Source organism: Oncorhynchus tshawytscha, linkage group LG27 (assembly GCF_018296145.1).
Source record: "Oncorhynchus tshawytscha isolate Ot180627B linkage group LG27, Otsh_v2.0, whole genome shotgun sequence".
Lineage (NCBI taxonomy): Eukaryota > Metazoa > Chordata > Actinopteri > Salmoniformes > Salmonidae > Oncorhynchus > Oncorhynchus tshawytscha.
In genome coordinates, this window is record NC_056455.1 from 936,727 (window position 1) to 949,343 (window position 12,617).

The 12,617-nt window shown below is 45.0% G+C and overlaps 1 long non-coding RNA gene across 5 annotated transcripts in view; it reads right to left on the minus strand.

The window, feature by feature from the left end:
• Positions 1 to 12,617, minus strand: part of LOC112259368 — a 28,737-nt gene that overhangs the window by 8,098 nt on the left and 8,022 nt on the right. For 2 of the 5 annotated variants that reach the window (XR_002954833.2, XR_006080134.1), the window contains exons 2-6: positions 12,159 to 12,234; positions 8,665 to 8,720; positions 8,369 to 8,486; positions 7,405 to 7,580; positions 4,460 to 4,538 (exon numbers count right to left, since the gene is read on the minus strand). This is a non-coding gene — a long non-coding RNA (uncharacterized LOC112259368). Of the gene's footprint in view, positions 1 to 4,008; positions 4,282 to 4,459; positions 4,539 to 7,404; positions 7,581 to 8,368; positions 8,487 to 8,664; positions 8,721 to 12,158; positions 12,235 to 12,617 lie in introns of those variants that run through there. The other 3 variants (XR_002954837.2, XR_002954835.2, XR_006080133.1) reach the window with 3 other exon arrangements.

The window sequence follows — 12,617 nt, forward strand, 5'->3', positions numbered from 1 at the left end:
CACGAGAGCATGACGGGCGGCACTGTTAGCTACTACACAGTCCAGTGATCTATGTCACCAGATAGAAGGCTTATGGAGTCAGACACTGTCACAGAGCTTTGTGATGTCAGTGTAACAAACTGACAGGTGGTTTGGAACTATCGGAAATAAAAAATATAGTATATTTTTTCTTCAAGCTAGCGATCCGTTAAATACTGACTCATCACAAAAAGGATGGAGAGAGGAGGGGAGAAGAATGGAGAGTAGGAGAAAGGAGGAGAGTGTAAGGGATTTCCTCCTCTTCTTCCGAAGAGGAGAGGCGAAAAGGATCAGAGGACCAATATGCGGCGTGGTAAGTGTCCATGGTTCTTTTAATACGTAAATGTACACATGAACAACTAAATACAAAAACAAGAAACGTGAAAACCCAAAACAGTCCTATCTGGTGCAAACACAGAGACAAGAACAATCACCCACAAACACACAGTGAAACCCAGGCTACATAAGTATGATTCTCAGTCAGAGACAACTAATGACACCTACCTCTGATTGAGAACCATACTAAATCAAATCAAATCAAATTTTATTTGTCACATACACATGGTTAGCAGATGTTAATGCGAGTGTAGCGAAATGCTTGTGCTTCTAGTTCCGACAATGCAGTAATAACCAACAAGTAATCTAGCTAACAATTCCAAAACTACTACCTTATAGACACAAGTGTAAGGGGATAAAGAATATGTACATAAAGATATATGAGTGAGTGATGGTACAGAGCGGCATAGTCAAGATTCAGTAGATGGCATTGAGTGCAGTATATACATATGAGATGAGTATGTAAACAAAGTGGCATAGTTAAAGTGGCTAGTGATACACGTATTACATAAAGATGCAGTAGATGATATAGAGTACAGTATATACGTATACATATGAGATGAATAATGTAGGGTATGTAAACATTATATTAGGTAGCATTGTTTAAAGTGGCTAGTGATATATTTTACATAATTTCCCATCAATTCCCATTATTAAAGTGGCTGGAGTTGAGTCAGTGTGTTGGCAGCAGCCACTCAATGTTAGTGGTGGCTGTTTAACAGTCTGATGGCCTTGAGATAGAAGCTGTTTTTCAGTCTCTCGGTCCCAGCTTTGATGCACCTGTACTGACCTCGCCTTCTGGATGATAGCGGGGTGAACAGGCAGTGGCTCGGGTGGTTGTTGTCCTTGATGATCTTTATGGCCTTCCTGTAACATCGGGTGGTGTAGGTGTCCTGGAGGGCAGGTAGTTTGCCCCCGGTGATGCGTTGTGCAGACCTCACTACCATCTGGAGAGCCTTACGGTTGTGGGCGGAGCAGGTGCCGTACCAGGCGGTGATACAGCCCGACAGGATGCTCTCGATTGTGCATCTGTAGAAGTTTGTGAGTGCTTTTGGTGACAAGCCGAATTTCTTCAGCCTCCTGAGGTTGAAGAGGCGCTGCTACGCCTTCTTCACGATGCTGTCTGTGTGGGTGGACCAATTCAGTTTGTCTGTGATGTGTACGCCGAGGAACTTAAAACTTACTACCCTCTCCGCTACTGTTCCATCAATGTGGATAGGGGGGTGTTCCCTCTGCTGTTTCCTGAAGTCCACAATCATCTCCTTAGTTTTGTTGACGTTGAGTGTGAGGTTATTTTCCTGACACCACACTCCGAGGGCCCTCACCTCCTCCCGCCCTCACCTCCGTCTCGTCGTTGTTGGTAATCAAGCCTACCACTGTTGTGTTGTATGCAAACTTGATGATTGAGTTGGAGGCGTGCGTGGCCACGCAGTCGTGGGTGAACAGGGAGTACAGGAGAGGGCTCAGAACGCACCCTTGTGGGGCCCCAGTGTTGAGGATCAGCGGGGTGGAAATGTTGTTGCCTACCCTCACCACCTGGGGGAGGCCCGTCAGGAAGTCCAGTGCCCAGTTGCACAGGGCGGGGTCGAGACCCAGGGTCTCGAGCTTGATGACGAGCTTGGAGGGTACTATGGTGTTAAATGCCGAGCTATAGTCGATGAACAGCATTCTCACATAGGTATTCCTCTTGTCCAGATGGGTTAGGGCAGTGTGCAGTGTGGTTGAGATTGCATCGTCTGTGGACCTATTTGGGCGGTAAGCAAATTGGAGTGGGTCTAGGGTGTCAGGTAGGGTGGAGGTGATATGGTCCTTAACTAGTCTCTCAAAGCACTTCATGATGACGGAACAATAGACTGGGATAGGGATTGATTGAATATGTCCGTAAACACACCAGCCAGCTGGTCTGCGCATGCTCTGAGGGCGCGGCTGGGGATGCCGTCTGGGCCTGCAGCCTTGCGAGGGTTGACACGTTTAAATGTTTTCCTCACGTCGGCTGCAGTGAAGGAGAGTCCGCATGTTTTAGTTGCGGGCCGTGTCAGTGGCACTGTATTGTCCTCAAACCGGGCATAAAAGTTATTTAGTCTGCCTGGGAGCAAGACATCCTGGTCCGTGACTGGGCTGGTTTTCTTTTTGTAATCCGTGATTGACTGTAGACCCTGCCACATACCTCTTGTGTCTGAGCCGTTGAATTGAGATTCTACTTTGTCTCTATACTGACGCTTATCTTGTTTGATTGCCTTGCGGAGGGAATAGTTACACTGTTTGTATTTGGTCATGTTTCCGGTCACCTTGCCCTGATTAAAAGCAGTGGTTCGGGCTTTCAGTTTCACGCGAATGCTGCCATCAATCCACGGTTTCTGGTTTGGGAATGTTTTAATCGTTGCTATGGGAACGACATCTTCAACGCACGTTCTAATGAACTCGCTCACCGAATCAGCGTATTCGTCAATGTTGTTGTCTGACGCAATACGAAACATATCCCATTCCACGTGATGGAAGCAGTCTTGGAGTGTGGAATCAGATTGGTCGGACCAGCGTTGAACAGACCTCAGCGCGGGAGCTTCTTGTTTTAGTTTCTGTCTGTAGGCAGGGATCAACAAAATGGAGTCGTGGTCAGCTTTTCCGAAAGGAGGGCGGGGCAGGGCCTTATATGCGTCGCGGAAGTTAGAATAGCACTGATCCAAGGTTTTTCCAGCCCTGGTTGCGCAATCGATATGCTGATCAAATTTAGGGAGTCTTGTTTTCAGATTAGCCTTGTTAAAATCCCCAGCCACAATGAATGCAGCCTCCGGATAAATGGATTCCAGTTTGCAAAGAGTCAAATAAAGTTTGTTCAGAGCCATCGATGTGTCTGCTTGGGGGGGAATATATACGGCTGTGATTATAATCGAAGAGAATTCCCTTGGTAGATAATGCGGTCGACATTTGATTGTGAGGAATTCTAAATCAGGTGACCAGAAGGACTTGAGTACCTGTATGTTGTTATGATCACACCACGTCACTTTAACCATGAAGCATACGCCCCCGCCCCTCTTCTTACCAGAAAGATGTTTGTTTCTGTCTGCGCGATGCGTGGAGAAACCAGTTGGCTGCACGACTCCGATAGCATCTCTCCAGTGAGCCATGTTTCCGTGAAGCAAAGAACGTTACAGTCTCTGATGTCCCTCTGGAATGCTACCCTTGCTCGGATTTCATCAACCTTGTTGTCAAGAGACTGGACATTGGTGAGAAGAATGCTAGGGAGTGGTGCACGATGTGCCCGTCTCCGGAGTCTGACCAGAAGACCACCCCCTTTTACGAAGTCGTTTTTTTGGGTCGCCGGCTGGGATCCACTCCGTTGTCCAGGGTGAAAGGCAGAACACAGGATCCGCTTCGCGAAAGTCATATTCTTGGTCGTACTGATGGTGAGTTGACGCTGCTCTTATGTTCAGTAGTTCTTCTCGACTGTATGTAATGAAACCTAAGATGACCTGGGGTACTAATGTAAGAAATAACACGTAAAAAAAACAAAAAACTGCATAGTTTCCTAGGAACGCGAAGCGAGGCGGCCATCTCTGTCGGCGCCGGATGTACAATAGGCCGAAACATAGAAATCCCCAAATCATAGAAAATCAAACATAGACTGCCCACCCAGCTCACGCCCTGACCATACTAAATAAATACAAAACAAAGGAAAAAAAGGTCAGAATGTGACAGAGAGAGAGTGAGGGAGAGAGAGAGAGAGGACAAGTATTTTTTCCCAGGAGGTCAAGGCTCTATTGGTGACAGAAAAACAAGATTGTATATCCAACCACTTGCCTCACTGCTCCAGGTCAGCGTCAGAGACGTGGGTGAGGAAGAGACTGGAAGGTCTCAACTGTGAGCAGGCATGGGTGAATGGACCGCTCCACCTCTGGTATGGTGGTGTCGAGGTCTGGTGGGGGGATGCTAAAGTATAGTACACTGGACTGTGATATGACTTAATGTAATGGTGCCATTTTACGGGCTCCTAACCAACTGTGCTATTGTGTGTGTTTTTTTTTTGCAATTTTTGTAACTTAATGTTGCTGCTACTCTCTCTTATAACTGAAAAGAGCTTCTTGACATCAGAGCAGCGATTACTCACCTCGAACTGGACAAAGACTTTTTCTTAAATGAGTCCGACGAGGAGGATATACTGCTTCCCGGAGACCAGGCCCAAATCCCTGTCATTCGCATGAAGAAAAGACAGAGTTGCAGGGGGCGAAAGTCTGTGTGCCTCTAAAATATATATTTTTACCTTTATTTAACTAGGCAAGTCAGTTAAGAACAAATTCTTATTTTCAATGACAGCCTAGGAACAGTGGGTTAACTGCCTGTTCAGGGGCAGAACGACAGATTTGTACCTTGTCAGCTTCGGGGTTTGAAGTTGTAACCTACCGGTTACTAACCACTAGGCTACCCTGCCACCCCAGTTTGTGTGCCTTGTGAGGATTCGTAGGCAAGTGAGTAAATCGCCACTACCATCAGTTCTATTGGCCAATGTGCAATCACTGGAAAAAAACTGGATGATCTACATTCGAGACTATCCTACCAACAGGACATTAAAAACGGTTATATCTTGTGTTTCACCGAGTTGTGGCTGAATGACGACATGGATATTATAGAGCTGGTGCATTGGCAGGACAGAGCAGCTACGTTTGGTAAGACGAGGGGCGGGGTTGTGTGTCTATTTGTCAATAACAGCTGGTGCACGATGTCTAATAATAAAGAAGCATTTCGCTACACTCGCATTAACATCTGCTAACCATGTGTATGTGACAAATAAAATTTTATTTTATTTGATTTGATTTGATTTGAAGAAGTCTCGAGGTATTGCTCACCTGAGGTAGAGTATCTCATGATAAGCTGTAGACCACACTATCTACCAAGTGAGTTCTCTATATTATTCGTAGCCATCTATTTACCACCACAAACTGATACTGGCACTAAGATACTGGCACTAAGAGCACACTCAACGAGCTGTATAAGGCCACAAGCAAACAGGAAAATGCTCATCCGTAGGCGGTGCTCCTATTGGCCGGGAACTTTAATACAGGCAATTAAATCCGTTTTACCTCATTTCTACCAGCAAGGTGCTCCGGACAACTGTGTGATCACACTTTCCATAGCCGATGTGAGCAAGACCTTTAAACAGGTCAACATTCACAAGATGGATTACCAGGACCTGTACTCAGAGCATGCGCGGACCAACTGGTAGGTGTCTCCACTGACATTTTCAACCTCTTCCTGACCGAGTCTGTAATACCTACATGTTTCAAGCAGGCTCACATCAACACCATCATGCCGGAAACCCTAGAAACACTCCAATTCACATACCGACCAAACAGATCCACAGATGACGCAATCTCAATCACACTCACACTGCCCTTTCCCACCTGGACAAAGGAACACCTGTGTGAGAATGCTGTTCATTAACTACAGCTCAGAGCTCAACACCATAGTGCCCACAAAGCTCATCACTAAGCTAATGACCCTGGGATGAACACTTCCCTCTACAACTGGATCCTGGACTTCCTGATGGGCTGCCCCCAGGTGGTAAGGGTAGGTAACAACACATCTACCACGCTGATCCTCAACACATCTACCACACTGAGTATCTACCACATTCTCAGGGGTGCGTGCTTAGTCCCATCCTGTACTCCCTGTTTACCCACGACTGCGTGACCAAGCACGACTCCAACAACATCATTAAGTTTGCTGATGACACAAAAGTGCCTGATCACCGACAACGATGAGACAGCCTATAAGGAGGAGGTCAGAGACCTGTCAATGTGGTGCCAGGACAACAACCTTTCCCTCAATGTGAGCAAGACAAAGGAGATGACCGTGGACTACAGGAAAAGGCGGGCCAAACAGGCCACCATTAACATCAACGGGACTGAAGTGGAGCGGATCGAGAGTTTCAAGTTTCTTGGTGTCAACATCACCAACAGACTAACATGATCCAAACACACCAAGACAGTCGTGAAGAGGGCACGACAACACCTTTTCCCCCTCAGGAGACTGAAAAGATTTGGCATGGTTCCCCAGATCTTCAAAACGTTCTACAGCTGCACCATCGAGAGCATCCTGACTGATTGCAACACCACCTGGTATGGCAACTGCTCGGCATCCGACCATAAGGCGCTACAGAGGGTACTGCGTACAGCCCAATACATCACTGGGGCCAAGCTTCCTGCCATCCAGGACCTATATCGTGGGAGGTGTCAGAGGAAGGACCAAAAAATTGTCAAAGACTCCAGTCACCCAAGTCATAGACTGTTCTCTCTGCTACCACACGGCAAGCGGTACCGGAGTGCCAATTCTAGGTCCAAACAGCTTCTAGCCCCAAGCCATAAGATTGCTGAACACCTACCTACATGTACAAATTACCTTGACTAACCTGTACCCCCGCACATTGACTCGGTACCGGTATCGCCTGTAAATAGCATCGCTATTGTTATGTAATCTTATTGTGTTACTTTTAATTCAATTTTTTACTCTAGCATATTTAGAAAATATTTTCTTAACTCTATTTCTTGAACTGCATTGTTGGTTAATGGCTTGTAAGTAAGCATTTCTCGGTAAGGTCTACACCCGTTGTGGCTCATGTGACAAATAAAAATGTAATTGATTTAATAAGATGGTGGTCGACCATTTTAGTTTTGAGAGAGCTGTCCAAGAAGGAGAAGTCATCCTTCCATTCTAAACCAACACCTGTAGGGAAGAGTGAACACAACCACCATCAGATAGAGAGATAGAGACATAATTTTGTCCTCTAAGGAGACGACCCCTGAGGTTGACATTTGAGTTAAAAGGTTGACATTGCTGCGGTGCGAGATTGGGGATTGATCGTTGGTCTCAGGTCTGTGTCTGTAAATTTGCATATGGTGTTTGACCCTTGGTCTCTTTGCTGTAGGTTTCTGGTCAGTGACATTAGCTCCCTGGTGGGACTCTCCTATTGAGAATGTTCAAAATTACATTATTTATATACTGTATGTATTAAAACATGATTCCGATGTAAAATACCAATTATCTGATAGATGTTACCTGATCCAACACATTGACAGTGACATCATCAAAGAAAGACACCTTCCTCCCATGTCCTGGTTCGTCCCTTTCTGATGATGCAGGGCTGGGGGATGGCAAGGTTGCAATGGGTGGCGAAAAGACTGGCCTGGGGGACCCTCTCACCTGAGGAGAGACATCACTGAAAGTCTTCATGCCTGCATGGAGAAAAAGGTGATTCTTTCACATAAAATGTAGTTCATTTTATGTTATACTTCAACATAAAACTAAACATCTATTGAGACATCCATTGTCTCCTTTTACAATGAGCCATAGCAACAGTATATCTCCTTCAAAATGAGGAATGTTAAAACGGATTACTAAGTGTGCTTTCCATCCAATGACATGGCACCCAGGCAATCATTGGAGAATTTATATTTATAATTTTCTCCTGGCCACTTACTGCAAGGCCTGAATAAATATTGGTGGCCGTCCTCGCAGGCGAACACGCAATAGGAACCTTTTTCCGTTCTGTGGTCACCGGGCAACCGTTAAATGAGTGACTCAGGAAAGGAAACAGAGATGCTGACTCACGGAGCGGTATGACGAACAAATGCTAGAGGCACACCACACACAGCCCAGGAGATGCACACATACACACTCATACACAACACACAACACACACAGCTTTAATCTGTGTCTCCTGTATCACCTAGATCAGCAACTCACTGTGTAACAGGTGTGAGTAGGGGGCCACAGCAGTACTGCCCAAAATACCCCTACCAACGCCCTACATACAGACATAGCTAAAACACACACACTCACAAACAGACACACAAATACACACGCACAAACGAACAAACAACGCAAGCATGCACACACACACACGCACACACTACTATAAAAGAAAGAGGACTGTTAGCTAAAGAACATGACAATGGAACTGCAAAGCAATGGTCAACAACTATTGACACTGTTAGTAAAAGTTACAGAATCAGAGGCATACCACTGTTCTCTCTCATTAATTTGCTCCACAACGACCACACCCCTTTTCGGTAGCCAATAAGATGAGGGTCCATCCAAAGACAGGAAACAGCAAACTCATTCTCTGAAGTGAAGTAAGTCTGTCAAGTGAAGATGAACAAATGTCATTTTACATGTTGCTATATCATGATGCCCTACAACTACAGAACACTACGATGTTATGTTGCAACTTCCTGACATCCAGGCCTATCTGTTACACTATCAATGTGAATTTCAAGAGAAAAGTGACTTAGAGAGAAGGTCAGAATACTACTGTACCTTGTGATTTGAGCCAGGGCCACATTCAGTGGGTCAGTAATCCAGGAAAAAAGACACTAAAATAGGAATTGAGGAAAAGAGAAAAAGAGTAGAGAGAGAGAAAGAGAGAGAAGGAGAGAGAGAAATATGTATACAGTAGTCAGTCCCATGGACTTGACCAGTAGCAGGGAACAGACAGATCAATTAATTGCCTGGCTAATGTAGCAGAGCCTCCTTGGTGAGAGAGAGAGAGACAGTGAGAGGACAATATACACACACACACATACACACACACACACACACACACACACACACACACACACACACACACACACACACACACACACACACACACACACACACACACACACACAGAGAGAGACACACACACACACACAGAGAGAGACACACACACAAAGCTCTACAGAGATGCTGCAATGACAATTTTGACTCAAAATCAGAACCTGAACATTTACAAGAGTGTTTGGAGGAAAGATGTTTTTAGAGGCTGGTGCAACCTCAGGACCCCTTACTATCTTCAGGACTTTCACCATGGCATATTATTACAAGCCTATGTGAGTATGAGTGCCCTCTAGTGGTTCTGTTGATAATAGCAGACAGTCGATGTCAAAGACATGTCACACACTTCAGAGGGAGAACAGCTAGGGCCGTCTAGAAAATAGCTACTCTGCCGCTATGTGATTGATTCGCAGGAATCTTAAATATCTAGTTTCAAGTTTATTTGATGTTACGTAATAAATGTTTCTGTACAGATTCAAAATCAATTACTACTATCTACTGAATGATGAAATACTGGATTAATTTAGAACATATTTTATTTAACCTTTATTTAACTAGGCAAGTCAGTTAAGAACAAATTCTTATTTACAATGACGGCCTACACCAGCCAAACCCTAACCCGGGCGACGCTGGGCCAATTGTGCGCCTCCCTATGGGACTCCCAATCACGGCCGGTTGTGATACAACCTGGAATCGATCCAGGGCCTGTAGTGACACCTCTAGCACTGAGATGCAGTGCCTTGGACTGCTGCACCACTCGGGAGCCCACACACAGTATATTTCCCATAAGTTGTAAGGTCCGGTCGCTACTGTCCTCTCCCTGGCAACAAAATCACTGATGCTGGAGTTCTACTTGACACACTCATGCAGCATCAGGATATTGTTCCCAGGGAGACACACACACACTCGTCTTTCAGGTCCTCTCTGTCCCTGGTCTGAAGAAGAAGGGAAGGAAGGAGTGAAGAGAGGAGTGGCGGAAAGGAGGTAGAGAGAGATGGACAGATGGTGGTTAACTCAAATGGAGGAAGGTGCTTGTGTTTCAAGCTAGCCCCTGTGTGTTTCATTAAGGGGTACCCTCCTTCTCTCCTTTCATCCCTCCCTCCCTTCCTCCATTCCTGCCTCCCTCTTCCCGTATAGTCCAGGCATCATGTCACCTAGCCTGCAAACCCTGGTCCTTCTGTTAGGTCAGCCTGATGCTTGAACAGATACTTCACACTTTTTCCACTGAACCTAGCAGTATATCAAATCAAAACAAATGTTATTGGTCACATACAAGTGTTTAGCAGATGTTATGCGGGTGTAAGGAAATGTGCAGAAATATCTAACAACTACAAAACATATACCCAATACACACGAATCTAGTATGATATAGGCCAGGGTTGAAAAATCCAAATAAAATATATTTTAATCTAAACTATTTGTGCTGTGGTCAGTCTGTTTACCCAGCATCAACCTCTTGATATAAATCTACAACATTGTCCATTTCATTCATGAATTACAGTATCTTTGATTCCCCCTCTTTGGAAGATTGTGATCTGATGGGCCACATTAAAAGTGTCTTCCATCATTACTCAGGTTTCAGGTGTGACATGGTGACTAGTCGTTACATTCCCTAATTTACTGTTGTTTTTCTAACTGGGGCAAAGCATAGAATATCCCTTCTCCCCTGCCCCTTCCCAGGGTAATAACAGGTTTATATCTACCTCTCCTCTTCCCAGGTCAACATTAATGGGCATTTGGTGACAGTCTGAAGAAATTCAATGCACTAGTCCCACAATGCAATGCAACGCCTTGGGACACTTGTCCGTGTGCAGACCCTAGTGGGTGGAGTCAGGGACAGAAAGGGCCAATAGTAGCCCTAACCCTACTAGAAAAATGTGATTGTGGGGGGTTGCTTTGCTTTTCTAATTGGGTTAGCTTTGAGTGTCCCACACCAATTGAGTTGTGACACATGTACATTTGCGGGGGGGGTTGTCCTGCATAACTATCCTTTTACACTACAGGCGCAGAATCATCATATCCAGCCGTCAGATGACAAGTGACACCAAACAATCCGTGAGAGGAGGGTAATTGGAGCTCGCCTGGCTTTTTCTGAGCATGCAAAACACACATACGTACACACAACCACACACACACAGGGCTTATTCTGAGCAGTGCAAAACCGTGACGCCCCAAGCAGGGCCACATGACCCTCTGCTCTCCCACTGTCAAGACTATGTAGCTTTGCACTCTGGGTAAAACTGTGAAATGAGCCCTCCACCACCCAGGCCCCTAGCAGTCCTGGCTACAGACTTTATTTGGACACGCCAGGAGGATGGCGTCTCACTTGTCATTCTGGTGTTTTGCAGGTTAAGGGAAACTAGACACTGAAACAACAGCCAAAGTGGTAAACATGTTATTGTGTCCTGTCAGTTAAATATTTTCACAGGGGAGAAATAAACACCTAATTTGTCTTCTCCATTAATCAGGGTGGCAAAAACCTCCTGTGCAGTTCCACATTAGCATTCCTTCATGAGCTGAGTGGGATCGTTTAGGTTTGGAGTTGCTAAGTTTGTCCTCCGCTCAAATCTTATTCTAAACCAGCAGTGATGGTCAATATAGAAATGGAATTAAGTGGAAGAGCATTTTTCTTTTCACTAGGGGCTTACTATCACAAATAATATCTTAGTACAGATTATTGTCTTGAGAGTGTTTGCTGACAGAGTTCCTATAATATCATGACATAAACGTAAGATACATTTCAGAGAGCTGGTAATGCAAAAATGAGCCTCTGTTGACAGCAGTACACCTGCTCTTCCCCAGTTGAGACCTGGACATGGCTGAACAAGCAAGACTGATGCCAATAATGCACTGCCATTTTGGACAAGTGTGTACGCATCAAGTGTGTGTATGTGCATTAAGTGTGTGTATGTGCATTAAGTGTGTGTGTGTGTGTGTGTGTGTGTGTGTGTGTGTGTGTGTGTGTGTGTGTGTGTGTGTGTGTGTGTGTGTGTGTGTGTGTGTGTGTGTGTTTAACCTGACGTATTTATCTGTGTTCATTTCCCGGTACGGGCATAACACGCTTTACTGGGATAAGGAACTCTATACTACAGTGTATAGTACAGTAACCTGTAATAGCACCTCCACCCCTCAACACAGTCTAAATGTAGACACCCTGAACACATCCCTAAACAGACATTAAGTAGAGGTAAACACATCTACAGTATGCCCATTACCTGCTGTGTAGAGGGTTGTGTATGTAGAAGACTCCACTCCCTCCACTATTCTCTCCCCCATCCTCCTCTTCTCCTGCTGGGAAAGAGAGCAGGACATACAGTTAGATCCTCTACTAGACTTCTTCGACACAATCAGATGAATCATGCAGCATATTTAGCACCACTTAAAGTACACCCCCTCAGAGAGAAAGAGAAAAAATGTATCTCCTGCCAAAATAATGAAGGCTTTGGTTCAGAGTTGTTGGTTTTTTAAACCCTAAAGTACCAGGTATTTACGTTACATAATTAAATGGTAACTGAACAGTTATAATCAGTGGATAAAGTGCTGTAAAATAAAGTGCTAGCACAATTTCATGAACCTAATATAGAGAAGAGGCATCAGTATTACCCTCCCAAAAACCTGATGATGAAACCAACTTCCCTCCAAAGCAATGACAGTTAGTAAGTGAACACCAAAAT